General features: G+C 47.3%; 1 protein-coding gene across 7 annotated transcripts in view; it reads left to right on the top strand.

Moving 5' to 3' along the window:
- LOC125459155 (RING finger protein 145-like) overlaps positions 1 to 12,373 on the top strand; it is a 175,897-nt gene that overhangs the window by 85,912 nt on the left and 77,612 nt on the right. For 5 of the 7 annotated variants that reach the window (XM_059650502.1, XM_059650505.1, XM_059650493.1 and 2 more), the window contains one exon: positions 5,744 to 6,109. The gene's annotated coding sequence lies outside the window, so the exon portion shown is untranslated. The remainder of the gene's footprint in view (positions 1 to 5,743; positions 6,110 to 12,373) is intronic. The other 2 variants (XM_059650495.1, XM_059650500.1) reach the window with 2 other exon arrangements.

The following is a 12,373-nucleotide window of genomic DNA, read 5'->3' as shown; positions in this document are numbered from 1 at the left end:
ATTTTAAAAATACATGAGGAGCAATTTTTTTACACAGAGTGGTTCATGTATGGGATGAACTTCCAGGGGAAGTCATCAATGCAGCATTTAAAGTTACAATGTTTAAAAGGCAATTAGATAAGTACATGAATAAGAAATATTTGGAGGGATATGGGCCAAGTGCAGGCAGGTGGGATTAGTTTCATTTGGGATCAATGTCAGCATGGGCTGGTTGGTTTCCATGCTGAATGACTCAATGTTTGTGTAACATGACAATGACCACTGACATACCGAATGCCAGACTTAGACTTCGCAAGAAAAGGGGTATGTGAGTATGCGGTTTGAAGTTACAATCTGCATGATGTTGTTGAATGGCAATTGGGGGCTGAATGGCATACTCCTGCTCCTTGTCCATTTGTTTATGAAGCACGTTGATGTGTCACAATGTTTGCTACAGAAGTGCAAATCATTCTATTAGTCTTTTTATAACTGAAGAACACCTGTTCTGGGTAAGAAGTTCAAGGGAAATCGGTGCCAATTGTTGGTGTTGACAGAAAGTATGGAGAGAATGAAAGAGGATATTTAATCAATCAGCGGAAACACTGGTTCTGCTATCAAGACACATTTTGCTTCCTTGATCATACTCATACAGCACAACAGATCATTATCACTGCACTTTAATTATTCCTTTGCAAACACTTAGTAGTTTATTACAGATTAAATATTGATTGCAGTGGAGATGAATCTAAATCAATTGCTTTGTTGCTGCATCTGGTTTGTAGAGGAGTTGTATAAACTGTAGTGAACAACATTATAAGTGTATGAATTGTCTCACTCTGCTTGCTCCTGTCCCACTGAACGTATCTCCACTTATTTCGACTCTATTTTCTCCACCCTGGTCCAGGAACTCCCCACCTACATCCATGACACCACCCACGCACTCCACCTCCTCCAAGACCTCCGATTCCCTGGTCCAAAACACCTCATCTTACTATGGACCTCCAGTCCCTCTACACTTGCATTCCCCATGCTGATGGCCTAAAAGCCCTCCAGTTCTTCCTGCCCTGCAGGCCCGACTAGTACCCCTCTACTGACACCCTCATCCACCTAGCCGAACTCATCCTCACCCTCAACAACTTCTCTTTCAATTCCTCCCACTTTGTACAGACAAAGGGGGTGGCCATTGGTACCCGCATGGGCCCAGGCTATGCCTGCCCCTTTGCAGGATAGGTGGAACAGTCCCTCTTCCACACCTACACTTGCCCATCCCCCACCTCTTCCACAGTAATGTTGATGACTGTACTGGCGCCGCCTCGTGCTCCCATGAGGAACTCGAACAGTTCATCCACTTCACATCCCAACCTTAAGTTCACCAGGACTGTCTCCGATACCTTTCTCTCTTTCCTGGACATGCTTGTTTCCATCTCTGGCAGCCATTTCAAGCTTACCGACTCCCACAGCTACCTAGAATATATCCCCTCTCACCCGCCTTCCTGCAAGAATTCTAACCCCTATTCCTAATTCCTTCGCCTCTGCCTCATCTGCTCCTGAGATGAGGTGTTCCACTCCTGGACATCCCAGGTGTCCTCGTTTCTCAAGGGCCGCAATTTCTCCTCCACAGTGGTCGAAAACGTCCTCAACCACGTCTCTCGTGTTTCCCGCCACTCATTCCCTCCCACACCCCCTGCCCACAATAACAACAAAGGCAGAAAGCTCCTCATCCTCAACCAAAGCAGCATCCTCTGCCACTTCCGCCACCTGCAATTTGACCCCAATACCACGGACATTTTTCTCTCCACACCATTATCTGCGCTCTGGAGAGACCACTCTCACAGTAACTCCCTTGTCCCCTCCACACTTCCCACCAGCCCTACAACGCCTGGCACTTTTCCTTACAACCGCAGGAAGTGCTACACTTGTCCCTACACCTCCCCCCTCCCCCCCATCCCAGGCCCCAAGAAGTCCTTCCGCATCAAACAGATGTTCACCAGCACATTTGCTAATGTGGTATACTGTATCCACTGTTCCCGATGTGGCCTCCTCTACATCGGGGAAACCAAGTGGAGGCTTGGAGACCGCTTTGTGGAACACCCACACTCGGTTTGCGACAAATGACCACATCTCCCAGTCATAAACCACTTCAACTCCCCCCCACCACTCCTTGGACGACATGTCCATCTCAGGCCTTCTCCAGTGCCACAATTATATCACCCGAAGGTTGCAGGAACAACACCTCATATTTTGCTTGGGAACCCTGCAGCCCAATGGTATCAATGTGGACTTCACAAGCTTCAAAATCTCCACCCTCCCCAACCTCATCCCAAGACCGGCCCAGCTCGTCCCTGCTGCCTTGACCTGTCCATCTTTTCTCCTACCAATCCACTCCTCCCATCTCACTGACCAACCCCTACCCCCACCTCATAGCTACTAGCCTCATCCCTGCCTCCTTGACCTGTCCGTCTTCCTTCAACTGACCAACCCACATCCCAACTCCCTACCTGCACTCACCTTTACTGGCTCCATCCGCGTTTCCTTGACCCGTCCATCTTCTCTCCACCTATCGGCTCCTTTATCCACCTTCCATCATCACCTCTCCCTCTCTCTATTTGTTACAGAGACCCCTTTCCCTCCCCATTTCTGAAGAAGGATCCAGACCTAAAGCGTCAGCTTTCCTGCTCCTCTGATGCTGCCTGACCTGCTGTGTTCATCCAGCTCCACACCTTATTATCTCAGACTCCAGCATCGGCAGTTCCTACTATCTCTGAGTGTGTTTATCTGTCAAAACTCGTTGTCCTTTCAAAATATAGGTCAAAGCTTTCATCTCAGTGTTGCTAGAATGGTGAAACTGAACTTGAGCTGGGGTCCGGGAGGTTGTCACAAGCATCCATGCCAGCAGTTTAGAGGGCATGGTCAATGCCAGATTTGGTGTGTGGAACCCATCTCCTTTTCTAAGCTGGTCTACAAGATTGACTGGAGAGTCTAATATCTGACAAAGCAGTGGCTCTCAATGGAAAACAGCTCATCGCCGACAGGGGAGGATGTGACAATTACTTAAAAACGGGCAGATGGCGAGCGAAAGGCAGGGGAAATCAGATAAAGACAGTGCCTTAAAGGAGCCAGCTTTGAATCTTGCAGGTGGCAATGGGGTCAAGCCATCCTCCCAAGGCTGATGGCTCTCATGCCTCTTTGAAAAGGCATTTCAATTAATCCTACTCTTCTGATACGCCCGCAGTCATGCAAATATTACGCTTTCAATATCGTATCCAATTTGTTTTTGAAGGGAGTTAATGAATGTTAGAATCACAGAGGAGGGGCGTTACTCAGCCTATTGGCCTCAGTGTCAGACCCAGCATCCATTCCGACAGTACACTCCCGGTCATATCAGCTTACTTCTTTCCTCTTTGTTATGTAGCTCATTACCTTAAACCTGTCACCTCTGATTAGTGAACAGCCTGTCACAGGATAATAAAGTGTGAAGCTGGATGAACACAGCAGGCCAAGCAGCATCTCAGGAGCACAAAAGCTGACGTTTCGGGCACAGACCCTTCATCAGAGAGGGGGATGGGGTGAGGGGTCTGGAATAAATAGGGAGAGAGGGGGAGGTGGACCGAAGATGGAGAGAAAAGATGATAGGTGGAGAGGAGAGTATAGGTGGGGAGGTCGGGAGGGGATAGGTCAGCCCAGTTCGTCCCCTCCCCCCACTGCACCACACAACCAGCCCAGCTCTTCCCCTCCCCCCACTGCATCCCAAAACCAGTCCAGCCTGTCTCTGCCTCCCTAACCGGTTCTTCCTCTGACCCATCCCTTCCTCCCACCCCAAGCCGCACCTCCATTTCCTACCTACTAACCTCATCCCACCTCCTTGACCTGTCCGTCTCCCCTGGACTGACTTATCCCCTCCCTACCTCCTCACCTATACTCTCCTCTCCACCTATCTTCTTTTCTCTCCATCTTCAGTCCACCTCCCCCTCTCTCCCTATTTATTCCAGAACCCTCACCCCATCCCCCTCTCTGATGAGGGGTCTAGGCCCGAAACGTCAGCTTTTGTGCTCCTGAGATGCTGCTTGGCCTGCTGTGTTCATCCAGCCTCACATTTTATTATCTTGGATTCTCCAGCATCTGCAGTTCCCATTATCAGACTGTCACAGGAAACAGCTTCTCCTCAATTACTCTATCACTTGGTTGTTTTCTGAGATGCTTCATCCTGACTAAGGTACCAAGTGACAAAAATTAACTTTTATTCATTTGGTACACCCCCTCAGGCAATTCCAAAATGCTTTCTTGGAAGGCAATTATCATAGGAAGGAAGGGATTGATCATTTTGAAAGCAGCAAACCCCTACGAACACCAATGGGACAAATAAGCAGATCTGAGGAAGGCTCACCGGACCTGAAACGCCTAACTCTGATTTCTCTCCATCGACGCTGCCAGACCTGCTGAGCTTTCCCAGCAGTTTCTGCCTTTGTTTCTGATTTACAGCATCTGCAGTTCTTTTGGTTTTTAAATAAGCAAATCATCTGTTTTGCCAGTATTTACTCAGAGAGTAGTAAGGGAATGGAACGCTTTGCCTGCAACGGTAGTAGATTCGCCAACTTTAGGTACATTTAAGTCGTCACTGGACAAGCACATGGACGTATATGGAATAGTGTAGGTTAGATGGGCTTGAGATCGGTACGACAGGTCGGCACAACATCGAGGGCCGAAGGGCCTGCACTGTGCTGTAATGTTGTATGTTCTATGTTCTATGTTCTATTGTTCGAGTAATATGAATATATACTTATGTAGGAAACAGGGTAGAGTTCTTTGGGGTTCCCTGAAGTAGAACCATAGCGTCACTTAGGTCTACCTGAAAAGATACATGTGAGGCTAATTAACATTTAATATCAAAGGTGGCATCATCAATAGTGTAGTACTCCCTCACTACTTGAGTTGGTTAGGTCTTTAGGACTAGCTGGCCAGTTTCCAGTGTAGACTGTATGGAGTACAATGTTGATTAGTGCGAGGTCGTCCAATTTGGTAGGAATAACAGCAAAATGGACTATGTTTTAAACAGTAAAATAATTTCAGTATGCTGGTCAAGATGATTAGAGGATTAGAGGATTAGATAGGGTGGACAGTGAGAGTCTTTTTCTGAGGATGATGACTTCAGCTTGTACAAGGGGGCAGAGCTACAAATTGAGGGGTGATAGATTTAAGACAGATGTCAGAGGCAGGTTCTTTACTCAGAGAGTGGTAAGGGTGTGGAACGCCCTGCCTGCCAATGTAGTTAACTCAGCCACATTAGGGGCATTTAAACAGTCCTTGGATAAGCATATGGATAATGATGGGATAGTGTAGGGGGAGGGTCTTAGATTAGTTCACAGGTCGGCGCAACATTGAGGGCTGAAGGGCCTGTTCTGCGCTGTATTGGTCTATGTTCTATGTTCTATGCTGTGCGGAGAGTCTTGGGAGTCCTTGTGCATGAATTGCTAAAAGTAGGATTGCAGGTACAGCAGGTAATTAAAAAGGCGAATGGAATTTTGTCTGCCATTGTTAGAGGGATGGAGTTTAAAAACAGGGTGGCTATGCTGCAGCTGTATAGGGTCCTGGTGAGGCCACACCTGGAGTACTGTGTGCAGTTTTGGTCTCCTTACTTGAGAAGAGACATACTAGCACTGGAGGGGGTGCAGAGAAGATTTGCTTGGTTGATTCCAGACTTGAGAGGGTTGGATTATGAGGAGAGACTGAGTAGATTGGGCAGCGGTGTTTTTTTTTCCTCTTTCAGAGAAGGAGCGGGAGCACCAGAGGAAGTGACGAGGACCAGAGGGGCAGCCGGGAAGGAAAGCAGTGAGTATAAATACTCACCCTTCGACGCCAACGGCCATTTTGAGTGCGAGCAGCAGCGGAGGCAAGACGGACCCGGAAGACTGCAGCTAAGGTAAAGCAGTTTATTTTTAAAATTACTTACAGATAGCGGGCAGCGGTGTTTTTTTTTTCCTCTTTCAGAGAAGGAGCGGGAGCACCAGAGGAAGTGACGAGGACCAGAGGGGCAGCCGGGAAGGAAAGCAGTGACCATATATATCAGCAAGGTGGCTAAACCCGAGACTCTACAACTGTAGTGTCTCCCTCCTTCTCTAACCTAGTTAATAAGGTAAGGTTCATTCTAAACTTTCTCTGTTGAACATAAGTTTGTTATTAATTTGTTATTATTACTTGAAGTAAGCTTTCTGGTTTTGTATTGAGTGGGTGTTCAGATAAGTGGGGTATGGATGCTAGGGCAGTTGCTTGCTCCTCCTGCAGAATGTGGCAGTTGGGAGATGTGGCACACATCTCCGCTGGCTACATCTGCGGGAAGTGCACCCAGCTACAGCTCCTTGAAAACCGTGTTAGGGAAATGGAGCTGGAGCTGGATGAACTACGGATCATTCGGGAGGCAGAGGGGGTAATTGAGAGGAGTTATCGGGAGTTGGTCACTCCTAAGGCTCAGGACGAGGATAGATGGGTTACAGTTAGGGGGAGGAAAGGGGACAGACAGACAGTGCAGAGATCCCCTGTGGGCATTCCCCTCAGCAATAAGTATACCGTTTTGGATACTGCTGGGGGGGATGACCTACCAGAGGAAAGCCATAGTAGTCAGTTCTCTGGCACTGAGCCTGACACTGTGGCAAAGAAGGGAAGGGGGCAGAATAGAAAAGTACTCGTGGTAGGGGACTCGATAGTTAGGGGAATCGACAGGAGATTTTGTGGGCAAGATCGGGATTCCCGGAAGGTATGTTGCCTCCCTGGTGCCAGGGTCTGGGACGTCTCCGATCGGGTGTATAAAGTTCTAAAAGGGGAGGGCGAACTGCCAGAAATCGTGTTACATATTGGCACAAACGATATAGCCAGAAATAGGTTTGAGGATATAAAAAGTGATTTCATGGAGTTAGGATGGAAGCTGCAGAGCAGGACGAACAGAGTAGTGTTCTCTGGTTTAATACCGGTGCCACGAGATAGCGAGGTGAGGAACAGGGAGCGGGCGCAGCTGAACACGTGGCTACGCAGCTGGTGTAGGAGGGAGGGCTTCAGATATGTTGATAATTGGGATGCCTTCTGGGGAAGGTGGGACCTGTACAAGAAGGACGGGTTGCATCTGAACTGGAAGGGGACCAATGTCCTGGGTGGAAGGTTTGCTCGAGTAGTTCGAGAGGGTTTAAACTAGTATGGCAGGGGGGTGGGAACCTGAGCTGTATACCAGAGGTGAGCGTTGATGCAGGTGAGGCAGTAGCAAGAGGTAGACCAGCTAGTGGGAAGGATTTTCCTGGGAAGGAACCAAGGGATCGGTTAAAGTGTGTTTGCTTTAATGCAAGGAGTATCAGGAATAAAAGTGATGAACTTAGAGCATGGATCAGTACCTGGTGCTATGATGTTGTGGCCATAACAGAGACATGGGTTTCTCATGGGCAGGAATGGTTGCTGGATGTTCCAGGGTTTAGAACATTTAAAAAGAATAGGGAGGGGGGAAAAAGAGGAGGGGGTGTAGCACTACTAATCAGAGAGGGTATCACAGCTACAGAAGCTTCCATTGTCGAGGAAGATCTGCCTACTGAGTCAGTATGGGTGGAAATTAGGAACAGCAAGGGAGTAGTCACCTCGTTAGGGGTTTACTACAGGCCCCCCAATAGCAGCAGGGAGATTGAAGAAATCATAGGTCGACAGATTTTGGAAAAGTGTGCACGCAGTAGGGTTGTTGTAATGGGTGACTTTAACTTTCCTAATATTGATTGGAACCTCCTTCGAGCAGAAGATTTGAATGGAGCTGTTTTTGTAAGGTGTGTTCAGGAGGGTTTCCTAACGCAGTACGTTGACAGGCCGACGAGGGGAGAGGCCATTCTAGACTTGGTGCTCGGAAACGAGCCGGGGCAGGTATCAGATCTTGTGGTGGGAGAGCATTTTGGTGATAGTGACCATAACTGCCTCACATTCTACATAGCTATGGAGAAGGAGAGGATTAGGCAGAATGGGAGGATATTTAATTGGGGAAGAGGAAACTATGACGCGATTAGACATGAGTTAGGAAACATGGACTGGGAGCAGTTGTTCCATGGTAAGGGACTATAGACATGTGGAGACGGTTTAAGGAACAGTTGTTGGGAGTGATGAGTAAATATGTCCCTCTGAGACAGGCAAGAAGGGGTAAGATTAAGGAACCTTGGGTGACGAGAGCGGTGGAGCTTCTAGTGAAAAGGAAGAAGGTAGCTTACATAAGGTGGAGGAAGCTAGGGTCAAGTTCAGCTAGAGAGGATTACATGCAGGCAAGAAAGGAGCTCAAAAATGGTCTGAGGAGAGCCAGGAGGGGGCACGAGAAAGGCTTGGCAGAAGGAATCCGGGAAAACACAAAGGCATTTTACACTTACGTGAGGAATAAGAGAATGGTCAAAGAAAGAGTAGGGCCGATCAGGGATAGCATAGGGAACTTGTGTGTGGAGCCTGAGGAGGTAGGGGAAGCCCTAAATGAGTTTTTTGCTTCTGTCTTTACGAAAGAAACCAACTTTGTAGTGAATGAAACCTTTGAAGAGCAGGTGTGCATGCTGGAATGGATAGAGATAGACGAAGCTGATGTGCTGAAAATTTTGTCAAACATTAAGATTGACAAGTCGCCAGGCCCGGATCAGATTTGTCCTCGGCTGCTTTGGGAAGCGAGAAATGCAATTGCTTCGCCACTTGCAAAGATCTTTGCATCCTCGCTCTCCACTGGAGTCGTACCTGAGGACTGGAGAGAGGCAAATGTAATTCCTCTCTTCAAGAAAGGAAATAGGGAAATCCCCGGCAATTATAGACCGGTAAGTCTCACGTCTGTCGTCTGCAAGGTGTTAGAAAGGATTCTGAGGGATAAGATTTATGACCATCTGGAAGAGCATGGCTTGATCAAATACAGTCAACACGGCTTTGTGAGGGGTAGGTCATGCCTTACAAACCTTATCGAGTTTTTTGAGGATGTGACTAGAAAAGTTGATGAGGGTCGAGCTGTGGATATGGTGTATATGGACTTCAGTAAGGCATTTGATAAGGTTCCCCATGGTAGGCTCATTCAGAAGGTCAGGAGGAATGGGATACAGGGGAACTTAGCTGCTTGGATACAGAATTGGCTGCCAACAGAAGACAGCGAGTGGTAGTAGAAGGAAAATATTCTGCCTGGAAGTCAGTGGTGAGTGGAGTTCCACAGGGCTCTGTCCTTGGGCCTCTACTGTTTGTAATTTTTATTAATGACTTGGATGAGGGAATTGAAGGATGGGTCAGCAAGTTTGCAGACGACACAAAGATCGGAGGTGTCGTTGACAGTGCAGAGGGCTGTTGTAGGCTGCAGCGGGACATTGACAGGATGCAGAGATGGGCTGAGAGGTGGCAGATGGAGTTCAACCTGGATAAATGCGAGGTGATGCATTTTGGAAGGTCGAATTTGAAAGCTGAGTACAGGATTAAGGATAGGATTCTTGGCAGCGTGGAGGAACAGAGGGATCTTGGTGTGCAGATACATAGATCCCTTAAAATGGCCACCCAAGTGGACAGGGTTGTTAAGAAAGCATATGGTGTTTTGGCTTTCATTAACAGGGGGATTGAGTTTAAGAGTCGTGAGATCTTGTTGCAGCTCTATAAAACTTTGGTTAGACCGCACTTGGAATACTGCGTCCAGTTCTGGGCACCCTATTATAGGAAAGATGTGGATGCTTTGGAGAGGGTTCAGAGGAGGTTTACCAGGATGCTGCCTGGACTGGAGGGCTTATCTTATGAAGAGAGGTTGACTGAGCTCGGTCTCTTTTCATTGGAGAAAAGGAGGAGGAGAGGGGACCTAATTGAGGTATACAAGATAATGAGAGGCATAGATAGAGTTGATAGTCAGAGACTATTTCCCAGGGCAGAAATGGCTAGCACGAGGGGTCATAGTTTTAAGCTGGTTGGTGGAAAGTATAGAGGGGATGTCAGAGGCAGGTTCTTTACGCAGAGAGTTGTGAGAGCATGGAATGCGTTGCCAGCAGCAGTTGTGGAAGCAAGGTCATTGGGGTCATTTAAGAGACTGCTGGACATGTATATGGTCACAGAAATTTGAGGGTGCATACATGAGGATCAATGGTCGGCACAACATTGTGGGCTGAAGGGCCTGTTCTGTGCTGTGCTGTTCTATCTATGTTCTATACTCATTGGAATAGAGAAGAATGAGGGGAGATCTTATAGAAATATAGAACATAGAACATTACAGCACAGTACAGGCCCTTCGGCCCTTGGTGTTGTGCCAACCTGTCATTTCGATCTCAAGCCCATCTAACCTGCATTATTCCATGTACGTCCATATGCTTATCCAATGACGACTTAAATGTACCTAAAGTTGGCGAATCTACTACCGTTGCAGGCAAAGCGTTCCATTCCCTTACTACTCTCTGAGTAAAGAAACCACCTCTGACATCCGTCCTATATCTTTCACTCCTCAATTTAAAGCTATGCCTCCTCGTGCTCGCCGTCACCATCCTAGGAAAAAGGCTCTCCCTATCCACCCTATCTAACCCTCTGATTATTTTAGATGTTTCAATTAAGTCACCTCTCAACCTTCTTCTCGCTAATGAAAACAGCCTCAAGTCCCTCAGCCTTTCCTCGTAAGACCTTCCCTCCATACCAGGCAACATCCTCGTAAATCTCCTCTGCACCCTCTCCAAAGCTTCCACATTCTTCTTATAATGCAGTGACCAGAACTGTACACAATACTCCAAGTGCAGCCGCACCAGAGTTTTGTGCAGCTTCGCCATAACCTCTTGGTTCCGGAACTCGATCCCTCTATTAATAAAAGCTAAAACATTGTATGCTTTCTTAACAGCCCTGTCAACCTGGGTGGCAACTTTCAAGGATCTGTGTACATGGACGCCGAGATCTCTCTGCTCATCTATACTGCTAAGAATCTTACCATTAACCCTGTACTTTGCCTTCCGGTTACTCCTACCAAAGTGCATCGCCTCACACTTGTCTGCATTAAACTCCATTTGCCACCTCTCAGCCCAGCTCTGCAGCTTATCTATGTCTCTCTGCAACCTACAGCATCGTTCACCACTATCTACAACTCCACCGACCTTAGTGTCGTCTGCAAATTTACTAACCCATCCTTCTACGCCCTCATCCAGGTCATTTATAAAAATGACAAACAGCGGTGGACCCAACACCGACCCTTGCGTTACACCACTAGTAACTGCTCTCCAGGATGAACATATCCCATCAACTACCACCCTCTGTCTTCTTTCAGCAAGCCAATTTCCGATCCAAACTGCTATATCTCCCACAATTCCATTCCTCCGCATTTCGTACAATATCCTTTAATATCTCATCCAGTCTTTTCCAGTTAAACCCCATTCCCAGCCAATCTTCACTGTATCACCCCACTTGCAGATACTGATACCCCACTTTACAACTGCCACTTCCCTTCCCCTCCGCCTGCAGCCCAATCCCAACAAACAGGTTCCTGAGTTTCCATCCCACGGCAGAGGCCCAGCCTTAATCTCCATATATGCCTATCTTTCTCTCAGAATCGAAACATATAAGATTATGAAGGGAATAAATAAGGTGGAGGCAGGGAGGTTATTTCCGCTAGTGGGTGAAATGAGGACTAGTGGGCATAGCCTCAAAATAAAGGGAAGCAGATGTAGGACTGAGATCAGGAGGAACTTTTTCACCCAAAGGGTTGTGAATCTGGGGAATTCCCTGCCCAGTGAAGTGGTTGAAGCTTCCTCGCTGAATGTTTTTAAGGCAAGGCTGGATAAATTTTTGAACAGTAAAGGAATTAAGGGTTATGGTGAGAGGACAGGTAAATGGAGCTGAGTCTCAAAAATACGAGCCATGATCTTATTAAATGGTGGGGCAGGCTCAAGGGGCCAGATGGCCTACTCCTGCTCCTAGTTCTTATGTTTTTATGACTGATACCAACATTGTGGGTTCAATTCCCATGCTGGCTACAGTCAGACTCCTCAACCTCCCACTTGCCTGAGGTGTGGTGGCTTTCAGGCTAAAGCCACCTCTTTAATGAGCAAGCAGCCCTATGGTATGGTGAAACAAAAGCAATTTTACCTTACTCTGAATCTCAGCCTAGACTCCATACTTCAGGTCAAACAGATCTTGGGTTTGGAAGGTGTTGCTTAGGTATCTTCCAAATGTGTGATTTGGATATCCTCCTGTTTCATATCATCCATGCCTCAATATTATTGGGGTTTATCTCTAAGATGGCCTTGTTCGCCTCTCCTTCATCTATAGGTTGCATTAATTCACATTCCTCACTCCTTCCTGTGTATTTTGAAAAACAACTTATTACATTTTCCTTATTGTTCAGCACTGACACTTGCTGGGGGTGGGGGGTGGCGGGGGGACCTTATAGAGGTTTATAAAATCATGAAGGACATGG

The sequence above is a fragment of the Stegostoma tigrinum genome, chromosome 1 (assembly GCF_030684315.1).
Source record: "Stegostoma tigrinum isolate sSteTig4 chromosome 1, sSteTig4.hap1, whole genome shotgun sequence".
NCBI lineage: Eukaryota > Metazoa > Chordata > Chondrichthyes > Orectolobiformes > Stegostomatidae > Stegostoma > Stegostoma tigrinum.
The sequence above is the reverse complement of the archived record's forward strand: the minus strand, read 5'-3'. Positions and strand labels throughout refer to the sequence as shown.